The sequence below is a fragment of the Ambystoma mexicanum genome, chromosome 2q (genome assembly GCF_040938575.1).
Source record: "Ambystoma mexicanum isolate Mex_15411 chromosome 2q, UKY_AmexF1_1, whole genome shotgun sequence".
In the NCBI taxonomy this organism is placed as follows: Eukaryota; Metazoa; Chordata; class Amphibia; order Caudata; family Ambystomatidae; genus Ambystoma; species Ambystoma mexicanum.
In genome coordinates, this window is record NC_090924.1 from 560,141,784 (window position 1) to 560,159,436 (window position 17,653).

Here is a 17,653-nt window from a genome sequence, read left to right on the forward strand (position 1 = left end):
ATAAACCCAGTGTCCCAACCAGTCCCAGTTAGCATAGGACCATTCACTGAACATTGTCCTTTCCTTTTAACAGACAATTGTGGGGAGAACTTGTTGAGATTGAACTTGTTGCAAAAGCTAGGTGCGATTATACATTGTACGTCAGACGGCTGTTTCTAACGATTTGGCCACAAAATGCCCCTGTTTCAGAATTCATGTCAGAAACCTTGCCAGGGGAGTTAAGAGAAGTGCCAACCTGTATATGGGCGATGCATGACAACGATGTAGGATGCTTGAAGATAGAGCCAGTGAGGATCATTTTGAAAGAAGGAGTTACAATGCCAAGAATTCCTCAGTATAACATTTCGGCTAACGGAGAGAAAGGATTGAAAAGTATTGTTTCAGATTTGGTGAAATTAGGGGTAATTGAAGAAATTACAGGTAGTACATGTAACAGCCCGATTCTTCCAGTGTTTAAGAAAGGAGGCAATGAAGTACCATATCGTTTCATAATTGATTTGCACGCGTTAAACAAAGTAGTAGATCCACAATTTCCTTTGGTCCCAGACGTCACTACAATATTGACAATGATACCTGCCTCAGCAGAATACTTTAGCGTAATTGATCTAAAAAACGCTTTCTTTAGCATTCCGGTGGACAAGGACAGTAGACATTTGTTCGCGTTCACATTAGGGGGACGATCATTTACATTCATGCGCATTCCACAAGGATATACGGAAAGTCAGAGTATTTACAGTAGAGCGTTAAAAGAGCAGCTAGACATGCTAGAATTACCAGTGGGGTGTGTACTATTGCAATATATAGATGATCTGTTAATCACTGCTGATACAGAAGAGATTTGTAAAAAGAGCACCGTATTACAACTGTCACACCTAGCGGCACATTGCCATAAAGCTAGTTTGAAGAAGTTTCAGTATAATCGAAAGGAGGTAGATTATTTGGGCTACCTACTTTCGAAAGAGGGGAGAAGGCTAACGCCAGAACGCATAGGAAGCATTTCTTGTATGCCTATTCCAAAGACACAGAAAGGAGTCAGAGCCATAATAGGCATGGCTTCTTATTGCCGGCAGTGGATCGGTAATTTTGCGTTAATTGTGAAGCCAATGGTGCTATTAACTAGAAAGGATGTAGTGATGCCTTTGCAATGGAATGAAGAATGTCAGAGAGCGTTTGATCAATTGAAAACTGCATTATGTTCTGCTCAAGTTTTGGGCATGCCAAATTATGAAAAAGTTTTTAGATTATTTGTATGCGAGAATGAAGGATGTGCATTAGCTGTTTTGACACAGGAACAAGGTGGAAGAAATAGGCCGTGCGGCTATTTTTCTTCTGCGCTGGACCCTGTAGCGCGTGCACTACCACGATGTTTGCGATCTGTCGCGGCGGCTGCTAGGTCAGTGAAACAAACGGAAGGGATGGTATTGGGGCATACTTTAATTCTGATGGTGCCACATGCCATAGATGTCCGATTAAATAGGACACAGACGCAACACCTCACCTCTGCTAGACTGACAAGATATGAGATTATCTTGTTTGCGCCCAATATCCAAATTATGAGGTGTAGCGCTTTGAATCCTGCAGAATTAATGCCACTGCCCATAAAAGAAATTGGTGACAACAAATCACCACCACATGATTGGTTAATGGTCACTGAGGAAGAAACGAAGGGGAGAGTTGATTTAAGTGACACCCCACAAAAAGAGCCAGATGGAGAGTTATTTTGTGACGCCTCTTATTTCAAACTACCTGATGGCACGACAACTGCTGCTTATGCTATCACTACCCTAGAGAACGTTGTAGAAAGCAAAAGAATTCCCTACAACTCGGCACAAGCCGCAGAACTAATAGCATTGACCAGAGCCTGTGAGATTTTCTGAAAATTTGAACGTGAATATCTATACTGATAGTCAGTATGCTTTTGGGGTGGTTCATAACTTTGGTCGACTCTGGGCTGAGAGAGGTTTCTTGACATCACATGCGGCCAGAATTCAACATGGCCCTTTGATTGTACGATTGTTGTCTGCACTCAAGTTTCCAAAGCGCCTAGCAATAGTGAAATGCGAGGCACATGAAAAGGTAACATGCAAAGTGGGAGAGGGAAACGCATTTGCAGACAGAATTGCGAAACAAACTGCCACTGATTTGAATAATAAAATGATGACAGTCCAGATTGAGGAAGTACCCTGTATGATAGAAGATGGAATTGCCACTGTGAAAGAGATGCAGGCCGAAACCACGGCCGATGAGATGCAAGGATGGGCAGAGGGCTCTGCTGAGTTAGACTTATAGGGTTGTTGCGTGGACAAGGGAACTAAAAACTGGATGTTGCCAAATTCTTATGTGACTGCAATGGTCACAATGGCTCACAGCCCTACTCACATTTGTGCGAAAAAAAATAATACAGCACCTATCTACGGTATGGCAGAATGTAAACATAAAGAAGAATGCAGAGAGGTTGGTGCAGAACTGTATCACGTGTTTACAACACAATGGGCCTCATTACGACCCAGGCGGTAAATTACCGCCTGGGTCGTACCTTTACCACCATGGCGTAAACTACGTTTACGCCATGGTGGTTGGCGGACTTACCGCCCCATTCCGAGGTGAGTGGGGCGGTAAGTCCCCATTAACCCATTTACCCTTCCCCATTCCCATTTTTGCCCCATAGGGCATAATGGGAGTGGGGAAGGCGTTAATTACGCCACCGTAAATTACGGTGGCGTAATTAACAACAAGGTCCCTTAGCGCCATGGATTTTAACACCTGCTAAAAGCAGGTGTTAAAACCTCCATGGCGCTAAGGGACCTCGGAATCAGGCGGTAAGGGTCGGCGCTGTTTACGCCGCCGTAAACCCCTTACCGCCTGGGTCCTAATGAGGCCCAATGTAGGAAAGGGAACTGTGACTCCAATATGCAGTTTTGGCCCGCCCTCTATGCCTTTTGAGGTAATCCATTTTGATTTCATAGAGATGGAGAGGTGCCAAAACTTGAAATATGTCTTAGTGGTGATCTGTGCCTTCATCAAGTGGGTGGAGGCATATGCCTTAAAAGACTGCGCAGCGATGAGTACGGCAAAAGTAATGCTTAAAGAATACTTTTCCCGTTTTAGTTTGCCCCGTGTTATATGGTCAGATAATGGTCCACATTTTGTGGGCGCAGTGGTGTTACAGATATGTGCGGGTGTCCAGATTGATAAGAGATTTCATAGTTCGAGGCATCCGAGTTTGGCCGGTCTTGTTGAGAGGCACAACGGAATCCTCAAGTCAAAAATTAGCAAGATATGTGCAGGGAGCAAGTTGAGTTGGGTGGATGCATTACCGATAGCGCTATTTTGCATGCATACTTCTGTACAGGCTAGAACTGGGCTCTCCCTGTATGAGATCGTGATGGGGAGGCCGGCGAATGTTTGGTGCGCACCTCAGCCAAAGCGACTGAGTGAAGTGGAACATCCTGTACTTAGCACTTATTGTGGCCTTTTAATGCAGAAATTGTGTTTGATTCATCAGCAGGTGCAGGAGGCTCTACCCGTAAGATATACTGGTCCAGGGCACGCGCTGGAGCCAGGCGACTGGGTGCTGCTAAAGAACTTTGAGAGAAAATCGTCGTTAGCACCCAGGTGGCGCAGCCCCTATCAAGTTCTTCTGGCAACGCATACGGCAATACGGGTGGATGGGAGGAAGTCGTGGATCCATGCCACCCATGCCAAAAAGATCCCATCTCCACTGAAAGATTTGCCCAATCCGGGCTACCAGAAAGAGACAGCGTTCCCAGAAATGAAAGAAACTGCTGCCAGTCCACCGCCGCTAAATCTGTCCGAGCGGAAAGTGAAACTCGAAACAAACCCTGAAAAGATTGCCAAAAAGGGGGAAGGGCAAAGAGTGCCCCAACGTTGCCCAGCAGAACCTACAGCACTGCTGGCCGACACGAAATCTGCATTGCAAATAATGTCAGATACAAAACGTGTACCCCTTTGGCGCCCACCAGCACTTGCCATTGCACCAGAGCGAAAGACCGAATCCGCATCACTGTCGTGGCGCACACCAGCATCTGTCATTGCACCGCAGGCTGATGCTGAGCCTGGATTTGGAAGTGCATCGGCACTGTTCACGGATCACACAATACCAGGAGTGAGGCGATATGATTTGCGGCCTCGAAAGACAGAGTGATCCACAGTTCTTTGGTGTTTATGCTAACCTTTGGTTCTGCTCATGGACCGAGAAGGAACTAGAGGTGTAGAGGACAGAAGCGTGAGAATTGTGCAAATCGGACAATTCAAGACACGCGGCTCCTCGGTGCGATCATAAAAAGTACATGTTTCCTGAACCAGAGCGGACAAGCTGGGCGCACATGGTACTAAGGCAATGGAGAACTGTTCAGAAGTCCTCTGAGCAGTATGAGAGAGGATAAGTGATCTTGCCTAGAACGAACAAGCAAACCAGGCTGCAAAGGGCTGGCAGACTTAACTGTTGACAATTCCTTTGAACTTATTGAAATCCGGACAAGTGCGACGCGGCTCCTCGGTGCGATCATAAAAAGTACATGTTTCCTGAACCAGAGCGGACAAGCTGGGCGCACATGGTACTAAGGCAATGGAGAACTGTTCAGAAGTCCTCTGAGCAGTATGAGAGAGGATAAGTTATCTTGCCTAGAACGAATAAGCAAACTAGACTGCAAAGGGCTGGCAGACTTAACTGTTGACAATTCCTTTGAACTTATTGAAATCCGGACAAGTGCGACGAAGAGAGATTTCCACGACGAACGTTGTCAGAAAGAAGAAGGACGGTGAGAAAAATGTCGGGACCGGTTTCAGCCTTCTCCTGCACCACGGCTGAGAATGAGTTAGTTATAAAGACTGTAAACTTAGGGAAAACGCATGGTAAAAAGAATTGTATGCTGGCTTTGACGATAGTAATGTGCTTCATGAGTGTGGTAGCACCAATAACGACAGCGTTGGTGTTATGGTATGTGGAATCTATACACCCATGTTTTTTCCAATATTTAATATATCCACTACTGAAAGCCCGGTTCAGGTGATTACTTATACCTTATCCCCAATGGAAGAAAGACACAGAGAAGGGTATGGGAACAATACGCTGTTACTCATCATGAATATGACGCATGCAATTCTAAAGAAAAATAATTGTTGGGTATGCGCCCATTTACCGCAGCATGCGGGGAAAGGAATAGGGTGGTATGTACAACCATTGCCATTGAGTTCTGCATGCAGTGCATCTTTAAGTGCAATGTTCTATGGAAAGTGGAATAAGAGTAGTACGGGTCAATTAGATAGAACAAACATGAATGAGTTTGAGGAAAAAATTATGAGGCCTGTGGGTTGTTCCATATTCCACAAAGCACAAGTGATGATCTCAGAAGCTACGCCAAAAAGTACGCGAAAAATAACACGACAAAATAGACAAGATAGATTGTCCCCACCAGTTAAAACATCTGTGATGACGTTTCGGCTTAGAACCGACGGGAATAAAGATGCAATTCCCCCTTCTTACACAGTGAATTATAACCCGAGAACTGTCCCTTTTTGTCTAAAAAAGAAAGGCTCCTATTCAGTAGGAACATTTACTGGATGCATGAATACAGTGGTATTAAAATGGGAAATAGAACCAGTATATGTGGGAGATCCAGTCTATTTTATAGGTGGAGAAAAAGCATATCCTTGGTTGCCCAGAAACTGGGGAGGTACATGTTACCTAGGTCTACTCTTCCCGGGAGTATTCCTCTTAGAAACAGCAGACATGGCCAGGTTAACTAGATCTAGAACCAAAAGGAGTAGCAAAGGTGTTTTGATAGCAACAGACGTAGCAAAATCATTCATTCCATTCTTGTCCCAGATAGTGAACTCCTACAACATAAGGCAGCTGTCCAGAATACTAAAAGATACCATAAACACAACGACAGATATACTATTTAACATGACGTTGGAAGAAAAAGGAATCAGGTTAATGATGCTGCAAAATAGAATGGCTCTCGATGTAATCCTGGTTGATCGTGGGGGAATTTGCAAGATTGTGGGATCAGCGTGCTGTGTATTTGTAGATGACTATTCCCCTACGACTTTTGAAGCAATAAAGAAAATGCATGTTCTAAGCTCCGAACTCCCTACTGGAGAAGGGGGCTGGGAAATAGAGTCAAGGCTTTGGGGAATACTGCGTTCTTGGGGATGGAAGTTGATCTCGATATTAGTAGTGGTGTTTGGAATATTCATAACGTGCTGTTGTTGCATACACTGCCTACTGTTAGTTTGCACTGAGGTAACTGAGGGATGTATTAAGGGATGTATGCATATGATAACAAAAAGAAAACAAACTTATGGTCGGGATGACAGAGACACAAATGAAATGAAAACAGTGAAAGAATGAATGGCTATAGATAGTAATGAAGATGATGATGCTTATAATAGCATGCGAGATTCAGACATAAGTGCTTCAGACTTATCGTCATCAGAGGAGGATACAATAGATGAATGAGACGTTTGGCATACGGCCAAAGGAGGGTTTGTCAGTCTAGAAAAATGGATACCTCTCATGATTGACGGCAAACGTATTTTGGTGGCCCAAGGCCAACCGTCTCATGCACGAAACAATTGAAATACAGGTTTCTGAGTTTACCAATGAACGCCCATTTTGATGTAACAAGGATCGCCATTTTGTTTTCTAACAATTGCTCATTGCTTTCTGTTCAAATTGCTTTGCAGCACATTTTCTGCTTACACTGCTCGACTGTTAACATTGTTGTCTGAATGTGAAAGGACAAGGCCGCAGGGCCGCAAGGCTAATAAGAGTTTATTGAAACACAACGTAGGCAGCGTCGGGAAGGAATGCCCGGCTCCCTCCCAAATGTAGCCCTGAAGCAGAGCTGCAGGGCATTTAATCATTTCACAGCTGCCAGCCAGTCTCGTTATATGATAGAATATGTTAGAATAAAGCAGCTAAAGGCTTGAATTATGCTCTTCTTACGGCCCCCCTTTACCGAGCCCTGTAGAGCGTTTCGGCTCGCAGGACACGAATAGCACCTCATAGATAGCAATGTCTGGAATGTGACTCTTCCCCCGTATGTAGCTTGCTTCCAAGAACAGAAGCACTGTGTTCTGTTCAACAAGGAAAAGATGTCTCCGCACTTGCAAAGTTGCATATTGTTACTCGAATAGATATTTGAAGGTGTCATATTCGTCGAAAGTGTCCATCATCAAACCGAGTTAAAAGAAACCCAGTAAAGGGGAGTGTTAAACATGTCACAGCTGATTGTATGATATGCATTTTGTATATATGTAACTGATGTACGTAATTCGCTCTCTTGTGTCCCTCGAGGTCTAGGGATACACGTCGCAGGGCGTGAGACTGAGTTGGCCAACTGAGACTATTTGCTTTGCAATAAACCCTAGCTTTGGGACTACAACCTGGTGTCTGGTGTATCTATCGTGTGTGGTGACTTGCCTTGCTTCCATAGATGTGAGATACCCCTAAGGGCCCCTATCACAATGGTAGAGCCAAACACATTTAGGATGATGGGAAAACTAAATATTTACTTTTGCAATGCACTCAATCACTACTGTCAGAGTCTATGGGCCTCATTACAAGCTAGCCAGTCCAGATTTAACGGTCTCGGTAAAACTGTACCGGCACTGTTTCTGGACCGACTAACTACAAGTTCCGCGGCCTGTGGTGTTAAACCCACCAGGTCTGACCTGGCAGGCGTAACGCCCCCGGCCACAGACGGACGTGGAAACACCGGCACCATTACCGCATGGTGCCGATGTTTCCACTGCCCCCATCCCCGTGGAGTCCTATGGGATTTTACAGGAATGGGGTGTAATGGAATGCTGGCTCCAGAATTGCCAGACCACCAGGGCCTTAATGCCCCAGTGATTCTGGCAATTCCACAGCCGGTAATTAATTCCAAGTCTGGCAGCAACCTGCCATTTTTTCCAGCTCGGTTACCGCCAGACTTGGAATGAAATCTATGTCTCCACAACCTTCCCTCATGCTACTCCATCCATGTGACTGTAGCTGGCTCACACACACATCGCCATGATCTCTAGTATCTGTTGTGACGTCTTCCAAGTGATGGCACTGATGTAATCTTAGCTGATAAAATGCTCTTTCAGTTTTATGATGGTAAGCTTTCTCACGTGTGTCCTTGAGGCATCTTCAGTGGTTGGAGACAATACTCACAGCAGAACTAAAAATATTTCACCCTTCCAACAAGCTGGGGGCAGATGATGCTTTTCACAGATGGTCACACATATTGCTTATGAAGCCATAATTGCAGCTGGTTGGATTAAGTAGCAATGGCTGCTCACAAAAGGCCAACCTTGCAGAGGGCTGCATGCCAAAGGAAGTCCTCTTCAAGGATCCTCACACATTCTCCCCTCCTTCTGTCTACTTTCTGGGGGTTGCTCCCGCACCTCTGTCCCACTCTGTGTCTCCCTCCTGAACACCCTTCGCCCTCCGATCCCAACCCCCAAACAGCACTTACCTGCCTCCCCACTTCCCAGATCTGCATGTCCTTGCAGTCCATTATGAGGACACATGCTAGACTAGTGTGCATCAGTATTTTTCTGGTGCACTTGTGTCTGCGACACTTGCCAATAGTTGTCTACGGATCAAAATTGAGCAGATCATGAACATTAGACAATTGACATATGCATCAACCATCTGGTCTACAGTGTACCTGCTGAATTCTTGTGCCTACTCCAATGCATGTAGCAAGCCTGAGTAGGGGAGGCATTCGTCCAACAGAGTCTTAAATGTTTCCACTTTTCAAAGATCATCCTCTTGTGGCCTGACATGATATCAGGAGTTGTGAAGAACAAACATACACAGTCAGATGAACTTTTTTGCAGGGGTGGAATTCTGCACTTACATATTGACCTTTATCGCACTCTCTAGTCGTGTTCCAGCTGGGCATTTATATATCTCATTACTGATTTCTTTCATATAGATAGCATGTCCTATGTGACTACCCGCAGCATTTTCCTCATCCTGAGGCACATGCTGTTTAACACTTGTTAGCTTTACTTTGAACTGTGGGTCAAGAAAAGATTCCAAGAGTTATTCCATATTCCCCTTCATACCAACAATTCATGTAACCTATTGGAGGTTTGAGAGCAAATGCATAGCCATTGTCCCTGCGTCTGCATTACCAGACGTATTGTAGTTTATAATTTTATTCCAGCAGCTAGGCCAGTGGCAACCCCTCACTGAGAGATGTAGCATACAAATTAACCCGCTGGGTGGCCTCTTCAAATGGCTCCATGAAAGTGTATACATTGTCCAATATTTGTCATTATGTCAGTGTTATGAAGACACCATCCAGGTACCAGCTATGTCTATTTGCAGTAGTTGGTAGCCGAGTGGCACTCTTGTCACATATGGTCCAGTTTATGTGGTGCTGAATTCCACCTAGATGATATTTCAGTTTTCAGATGGTGATCATGGAGATGGTGGCATGACAGCAGCTTTCCTAATGTGTTCCAGACACTGTAGGAGTGGCTAGAGTGGGCAAAGATATGTAGGTCCACTTGTACCATCTCATCTTGTGGCAGATGCTGCCTAATGATGCAAGTCATCTTGGGATGGAGGATGTGGGCAAAGCAGGGCAGGTACATGGCATAAGGGCAGCCATAACATTAATTTATTATCAGCTATCACCAGGCCCACTTGTAAAAAATGAGTAGATATGCACAAATAAGGCACTGGTTAACCCACCCAATGGTGAAGAGAGCAGGCACGAGAACGCCATCAGGCCTAGAATTTTCACTGCAGGAAGGCTACACGGCGAAGGAGGTCACCAGATTCTACAGACTGCTCTCCAACGACCAGCTGACTGACAATCTCACATACAAAATGAACTGGGAAAGAGACATGCAAGAGCCACTAACAGAGGAGGAATGTAACCAAATATGGGCACGTGCACACGACACCTCCAGATGCACCACGATAAAGGAATCCACTACAAACTATGCCTCAGATGGTATATTTCCCCGAACTGCATTCATAAAATCACAAAGTTATATTCACCAAACTGCTGGAGGAACTGCGGTGAGAAGGGAGACCTATTCCATATGTGGTGGACATGCCCCAAAGCCGTCACCTATTAGAAGGAAATACAAATCCACATAAAGGACATTTCAGGGGTTGAACTGCCGAGATCTCCGAAAACAATTCTCTTAGGAGTCCCCGTAGAAGGTAAATATCCTATGTCAGGAACGACAGCCAAGCTCATTACTCACCTATTAGCAGCAGCAAGAATGACCCTTGCACAAAACTGGAAAAACAAAGAGGACCCAATCTCAGCAAGGTGGTGGATCAAGATCTGGGGAGTAATGGCTATGGAGAAGATATGCGCTATCAGTACTGGAAAATACCTAAGATTCTTAACTACCTGGAACCTACTCCATGAGCATGTGTGGTACAGAGAAGCTCATTTCTTCAAACCCTGCCAACTCCGGAACACTCACATCATCTGAATTCTTCCAGATGTAAAGACGTCAAGACACTAACATCAGAAAAATATCCTAAATACTCCAAACTCTAAAGTGTAAAATAGTGATTAAAGTTGGGGGGATGGGGATTTATAGGAGGAGGGGGGAAGGAGGGAATTCAAAACTGAAAATCCTTGAAGGCAACGCGAACTCGTACGGACTGTAAGTTATGAACACAAGTTAAAAGCAGAACCTAAATAACTATTGTTGGCAAATGTTATGTTGAAATTACTTGTATGCCTTCGACCCAAAAATAAACATGGTTTAAACAAAAGAAATGAGTAGTAGGCCAATATGCCACAGTCTCCTTTACTTCCTCCCAGAGATCAGCTTCCTTGTGGGACCTGCATACATAGGATGGCATTTTGCCGCATAAGATTTGGTTGCTACTGTCCTAGGTGGTGCCAACAAGAAGAAAAGCAAAATGTGGTATACAGTGATTTGTGTAATCCTTGATATTTGTGCCTTCAGCAGCAGTCTACATGTCCATTGCTCAGGTAACATTCTTACCCTGCGAGTGGTTGAGTGACACTTCCACTATTTTCACATCATGGTTATAGAAGCACAATACTGACATTTTGCAAAGAAGCACAGAGTCAAAATTACCAAGCAAGATCAACAAGGTGAAGGAGCTACCTGAATCCATGGTTTTCTCTACAGAAATGGGGTATTAAGTTTATTGCCAACATTGCACCAACTTTGTCTTTGAGTAAACACAGCTTTTGTTGTCTTTTTCAATGTATAGTGACACATTCAAAAGTCTCAGCTGACACAGTTAGCGGGAAACAAGTTGTCTACGTGCTATGATTTGTAAGGCAAAGACAGTGTTCTGAGAGGGCTCATGTAAATATGTGAATCAGCAAGATTCTCTGGTGAAGTGGTGCAAGATAGTGGACCAAATGTGCCCATTGACTGCAATAGATGGGAGGGAGGCTACCCTGTACCACTTTCCTTTTGTCAAATACAAGGATGATACTGTCTATTGTGGGCCTCCGGGGAATATGTCCTCAAAGTGGTGCCCAACTTCCCTTGCAAGCCACTTTTCTTGCATATATGGCAAGATACACATACAATAACTCCAAATTTCTTGGAAGTGTTGAGATGGGTTTGCAGTACTTTGCTGTGGATTCTGTGTGGGTGCTGTTGTCTGAGGGACTGGTTCTGTTGGTGTGAATGACTGAAAAGCTGTCCTAGCACTAGCAGCTCTGCAGTGGGCTTCCAGTATGCAGGTTTTGTACTTGATAATTGAATGGGGTTCTCAATAACTGCATCCTCTTCTTCTGTTTCTTGGTCTCCATTGCTACTTGTGGTATCATCAAAGAAGGGGTGTGTGAGTCTCAATCCTAGTTGCAGAATGTTCAGGAATCATCACTTTAGCTTAATCTGTGCATGTCCTTCTTGCTTTGCTTAGCTGATGTTGTATCTTCTCTATTTTTCTCAACTGCCACCTCCTGCACTTTATTCTCTGTCACCACTGCATGTGCAAGTGCAAACTTGCTGCATGCACAATTACAAAACAACCACAAAACACTCACAACATACAAAAGCTACAGACTATCCGAAACAATGCCCTACGTGCTGCCCTGAACATCCCCAATTCCGAAAACATATCTGCAACCCGAAGAGCAGTACACTGGCTCCCCATCAGAGACAGAATTCTATTCAAGACACTCACCATCACACATAGATGAATCTCCAATACCGCCCCCCCTTACCTTACCCAACAAATCACAAAGAATCCGACGACTAGACCCATCAGAACCCCAACACACATAGACTGGTGCAACCCAAATTCAGACGCAACAGAGCTGGAGGAACTAGCTTTCCAGTCATTGCTGCCAGGCAATGGAACGCGCTCCCCCCTAAATCTAAGAGTCAAAGAATCCTACTGTGCTTTCCGTACAGCCCTCAAGACTTGGCTGTTAACTGATAACCAATAGAAAACTACAACCATGTCACTGTATTACCTCATGTTTTAACTGTATGTATGTAACATGTATATTTCGACTAAGTACCTAATGTGCCTTCGGGCTACATGTAACTGGTTCCTCTCAAAGCGGACTAATGCCTGAGGGTTTGTGCGTGCTATACAAATGTAAAAATACATAAATAAATACATTTCCTCCTAATGCACCAGATTCTTTTGAAATAAATGCTCCTATTCTTTGAAGAGGAACATATCTGTGGCTACTGATTAATGTGTTTTGGCAGGGCAGATGCTTCTCAAGCTGCTGCTGTTGCAGGTGGAAATTGCCGAACAGATACATTCTGCCCTGACCCTTATCCTGTCCTCTACTTGGGTACTGCAAAAGATTCAGGTATATTCATTTAATTCACCACTTCACTTCAAAAAATGCATGTGGGTTTCTCAGTGATGTGGACTTCTCCTATGTCTAGTAAATCCACGGTGGGGCTCTTCTCTACTATGTCATTCGTTTCCCGCACTTACTAAATGCAAGCTTTAGGGGGTTTACAGAGGTAGGGAACTTTTATTTTTAAATCTTGGTCCTCGGGGAAGGATTGTAGCGGGGCGGGCATGGGGGGCCAGCTCCTTATAGAAATGCCCCAGAAATTGCACGGAAACAGCCACAACAATGTTGCCTCATGCAGGTTGTGCCATATCTTAACACAACAACCTGAGCCACCCCTGTCCCTTAAAATGCCAATACTGACTGTGCAGAGATTTACCACACTTGTTTTTATATAAAGGTGTGGTCAAACCTCTTATCTCAAACCTCAAGAAAAATCTATAAACCTTAACCTGCAATTTCTCCAGGTTTGAGTGTTGCTCAAATGTTCCTGCCCATGCCAAGTCATGCGAAGCTTTGTTTCATAGTTTTTCCCCTCAGGACATTTTACCTGCATGTTTGTTTTTTTTGTTCTGGGATTTAAATGCACATACCTTTTATTATTGGGATAAACGGTCCCAAAACATAAAACAGGTGACCTATTTCTAATTTTCAAAACAACCTTAACAGGAATAAAATAAATCTCTGAATGCTGTAGTTTTATTCCACAAGGAGGTCTATGTGTCAAATTATTCCCACAAAACACTTATTGGTTAACTTAATTTAACCTTAATCATTAACAATTACATCCAGATCAAAGAGGTGATAGTTATAGACAATAATCGATTGCTGCACGCAGTCAGGCAGGCCTGAAAGTATAACTTTGCCCAATTTCATGTTTCCTCCCGTGGTTTGACTCAGCAGTGTTAAACAGGAAATCATTGTGACTGAAGCAATCAGTATCATAATGTGTCCTTCTATGCGTGTCTCTACAAAAACAAAAAAACACTTTCTTTTTGGTGATTACATGTTTAACTCATTTTCAGGCCGATTCATGGAATAAATGTGCGCCGAAAATCTCTGTGCAAGCGTGCGAAAGCGTGCGAATAGCAGCGCAAGTGCGAAAATCGCAGTGCAAGCGTGCAAAATCCGCGCACATCGATTCATGGAAGTCTGTGCGCGTGGAAAATCTGGGATGTGCACTAACATTCGGCGTGGCGCACGCGGGCCCACACGTCATCAAACGGCGTGCGCTACACGCACAGCGAAAGTGCACATAGCGTGGCGCACACAACAAAAGTAGGCGGAACACGGGGCGTAACATGCGGAATGGGGAACAACGCGTGAAAATGTGGGCGTTACGGGGGAAGTACAGGAGGCAAATGCGCGGAACGCCCACACGCACGCCTACAACACGTATTCATGGAATCGAACAGGGCAAACGCGTGCGCCAAAAAAGACGTGCTAATCCGAAACACGCACGCCAGCAGGAAGCAGGCGTACACGGACCCGCGTAGCATAAAAGTGCCTGCCATCAACAAACAAGCTCAGACGCTACAATGAATATACCGTTCCTCGCAGCAGTGGTCGTGGGACACCGCAGGAGGAGGAGGATAGTCAGGCCCAGAATTTTTACACCCAGGACCAGCCTTTTTGGGATGCCTGATGACCAGGTGTATGGGAGGTACAGGTTTCCACCTCACATAATACTCGACCTGGTGAGTGAGTGGGAGGATGACCTCACATCACCCACCCTGTGCTCCCAAGCACTGAGCCCCTTGGAAAAGGTGCTCAATGTACTGCACTTCTTGGCCACTGGTTCATTTCAGCGGACAAGTTCCACAGTGGGGGGGTGTCACAGGCCACGCAGTCACGCTGCCTACACCAGGTGTTGGCCATCATCACTGCACGCCCATCAGTCCGCAGGCACACATACCTTCCCAGAACACCTGCAGAAAGGCAGGATGCGGTCCAGGATTTTTACGGGGTGGCACACTTCCCCAAAGTGCTAGGTGCCATTGATTGCACCCATGTGGCTCTATGTCCTCCCAGGGCAACTGAGCACATCTATAGAAACCGCAAGCACTGGCATTCCATCAACGTGCAGGTAGTATGTGATGCCAAGGGAATCATCACCTCAGTATAGGCCAACTATCCAGGGTCCACCCATGACAGTTTCATTTACAGAATGTCAACCCTAAACTGGGACCTAGAAGCTGGGCCGCATGGCGATACATGGCTGCTTGGTGAGTATAAATGCCACTGCACATGCATGCATGTCAGATACTGAGTAATGTCACAACCCCACTAATGATACTCATCATCACCTCCCCAGGTGACAATGCCTATCCTCTGAGCACCCACCTGATGACGCCAATTCGGAACCCCACCGCACCACCCGCGGTAAGATACAACACAGCCCATATTGCAACCCAAGGCATAGTGGAGCGCACATTCGGAGTGCTCAAGTCATGCTTTTGCTCCCTTGACCGCTCTGGTGGGCAGCTGCTATACGCGCCCCCAGTAGAGTGCAGGATCATAGTGGCAGCATGTGTCCTGCACAATATTGCAACCTGCCGGGGCCTGCCGGTGGACATGGTGGTGCCCCCACATCCCCAACCACATGCACGGCCACTGCGCATGGGAGGGGAAAAGGCACGTGGTGAGGCAGCCCGTACGCAGCTGGTGGCTAATTACTTCAACTAAAATCACACCCCTGTTGAGTGCACACAGCCCTGGTACATACCAGCTGACAATCTATGATGATGACATAAGGGACAGTCAACTGTCACAACCATACCAGCCTGAGTTGGTCACCTGGAAGAGTTACATTGTGTGCATCCCTACCTACCGAAAGACAACTAATGCTGTGTCACAAAAAGACACACATTTATGCTGCATGAATGACTACCCCCTTGCAAAATACAACATGAAAACAGCGCCATGTCACCCTACCCCTCCCCATCTCCGCTACCCAACACAGCATGGCATGTCATGCAATGTGAAAGTAAACAAAGGAGTGCACAACACATGACACAAGTGTCACGAAGTGCACTGTCCCAAATGGAAACAGGCCACAGACAATATTCTCCCAGTAATCAATAACAAACAGCACACATGACCAAATACTTACCAGCAACACAATACAGAAACACAGGATGAAACATTACCAAAATATGACAGTACCAAACAAAAGTAGTGCAAGTTTTACAACCTGAATAAGCCAGCAAAACCACCCCTTCCAACTGCAGAGTGTTGACGTCAGGCAAATGTGTCAGTGTACTGCATACAACATGAACTGCATCCGCAAAGGAGACAGCCTTGTGAAGACATGAAGAAGGTACCTGTGAATAAGGAGGAAGCCATGGATGCACAAGCACATATCAATACACCATGCAGTGTTCAATACAACAACAATCCCCACTAGGGATGTACACACAGTTCTGACTACAGACTGCCCACACAGCTCATGGGAGCCCAATGTCACTGTGTAAGTCACTGTCACTTAGACACACCCTTTGCAAGCCCATGGAAAGGGAAGCAGGAGGGGTGTGTGTGTTAGGAACCCAAGCATCTAACCCAAACACAGGACAAGCCTGCATGTGCCCAGCTGGAATACACAGTGGATGCCCACGGGAGCCACACAAGGCAACAAATTGTTAAAAAAAAAAAATCAAAAATGGCCATGTGGGGGCCAGAAGGGGGGGCTACCCAGGAGGTTCGAGGACAGGGTGCACACCAACAGCCACCTGCGTGGATGTTGCGAAAAAAAATACCTCCATGGGCTCATGGCCTGCACGGCTACGCTAGTGTGGGAGGAGTGCTGCTGTTGCTCTCATCACCCTCTGCTGCTGCATCAGGAGGTTGTGGTGCTATGGGAGGCAGCCCACGCAAAGCCCTGGTATGGTCCTCCATGGCAGCAAGCATACGGGTGTGGAAGGTCTCATTCTGGAGGATGATAGTATGGAGATCCTCGTGCAGCACCTGACGGGCATTTCTGCACGCATGGCCTCCCGTGATGCCCGGATCTCCTCCCGAGTTGCCTGCTTGCCTGAGCGAACGTGTGAGCTGCTCCAGCTGCTGTTCTGACCTTAAATTTCGGGAAGCCTCAAGTTCACCCAGAGTCTCCCTGAGGTTATGGAGTTCTACCCTCAGGGCTTCCCTGTGGCCCTGTGACTCTATAGATATGGCTTTGCGCAGAGTCTCCAGTGCCGCCCGTCGGTCCCTGTTGGACCCCAACATGTCTTCCCTGTGTGATTGGCAAATGGAGTCTGTTGCCTGCTGTTGTTTCTCCATCTGCCTTACAGGGGGGAGAATGGAAGTGGCCACCCTCTCCATTGCCTGAGGCATCATTTCAACCGATGCTCCCTGTTGGACTGCTATACTGTAAATGGAGTTTTCCCATACAGTATTGCCTGGTGGCGTATGGCCACCGCGTCGGCGGGCACCACACCTATTCGGGGCAAGGTGATCTGCACCTTGCTGTGCTGGCACTGCCTGAGGCTGCAGGACTGCATTCCCCCTCTGATCTGCTGGCCCAGGAAGAGGATCAGATGTTGTGGAGTGTGACCCTGCATCCGTAACCACCAAAGGTGGACTTACCAACACTGACATCCCCATAGAGGGTTCTACCCCTGGTGCAGGTGGGTTGGACAGAACAGAATCCCTGCCAGAAACACTCACCTGCGACGGCACATAAGTCTCATCATCCGATTGGGTTTTCACCCACCACCACACCACGTCCTCCACTGGTGCCCAGTCGTGGCTGAGATTCCTCCTGGGTCTGCACCATCTCCTCAACCTCAACAGCATCAAGTGCGTCATCACCTGCAAAAACTTGAAAGGCAAAAAATGGAAACATGCAT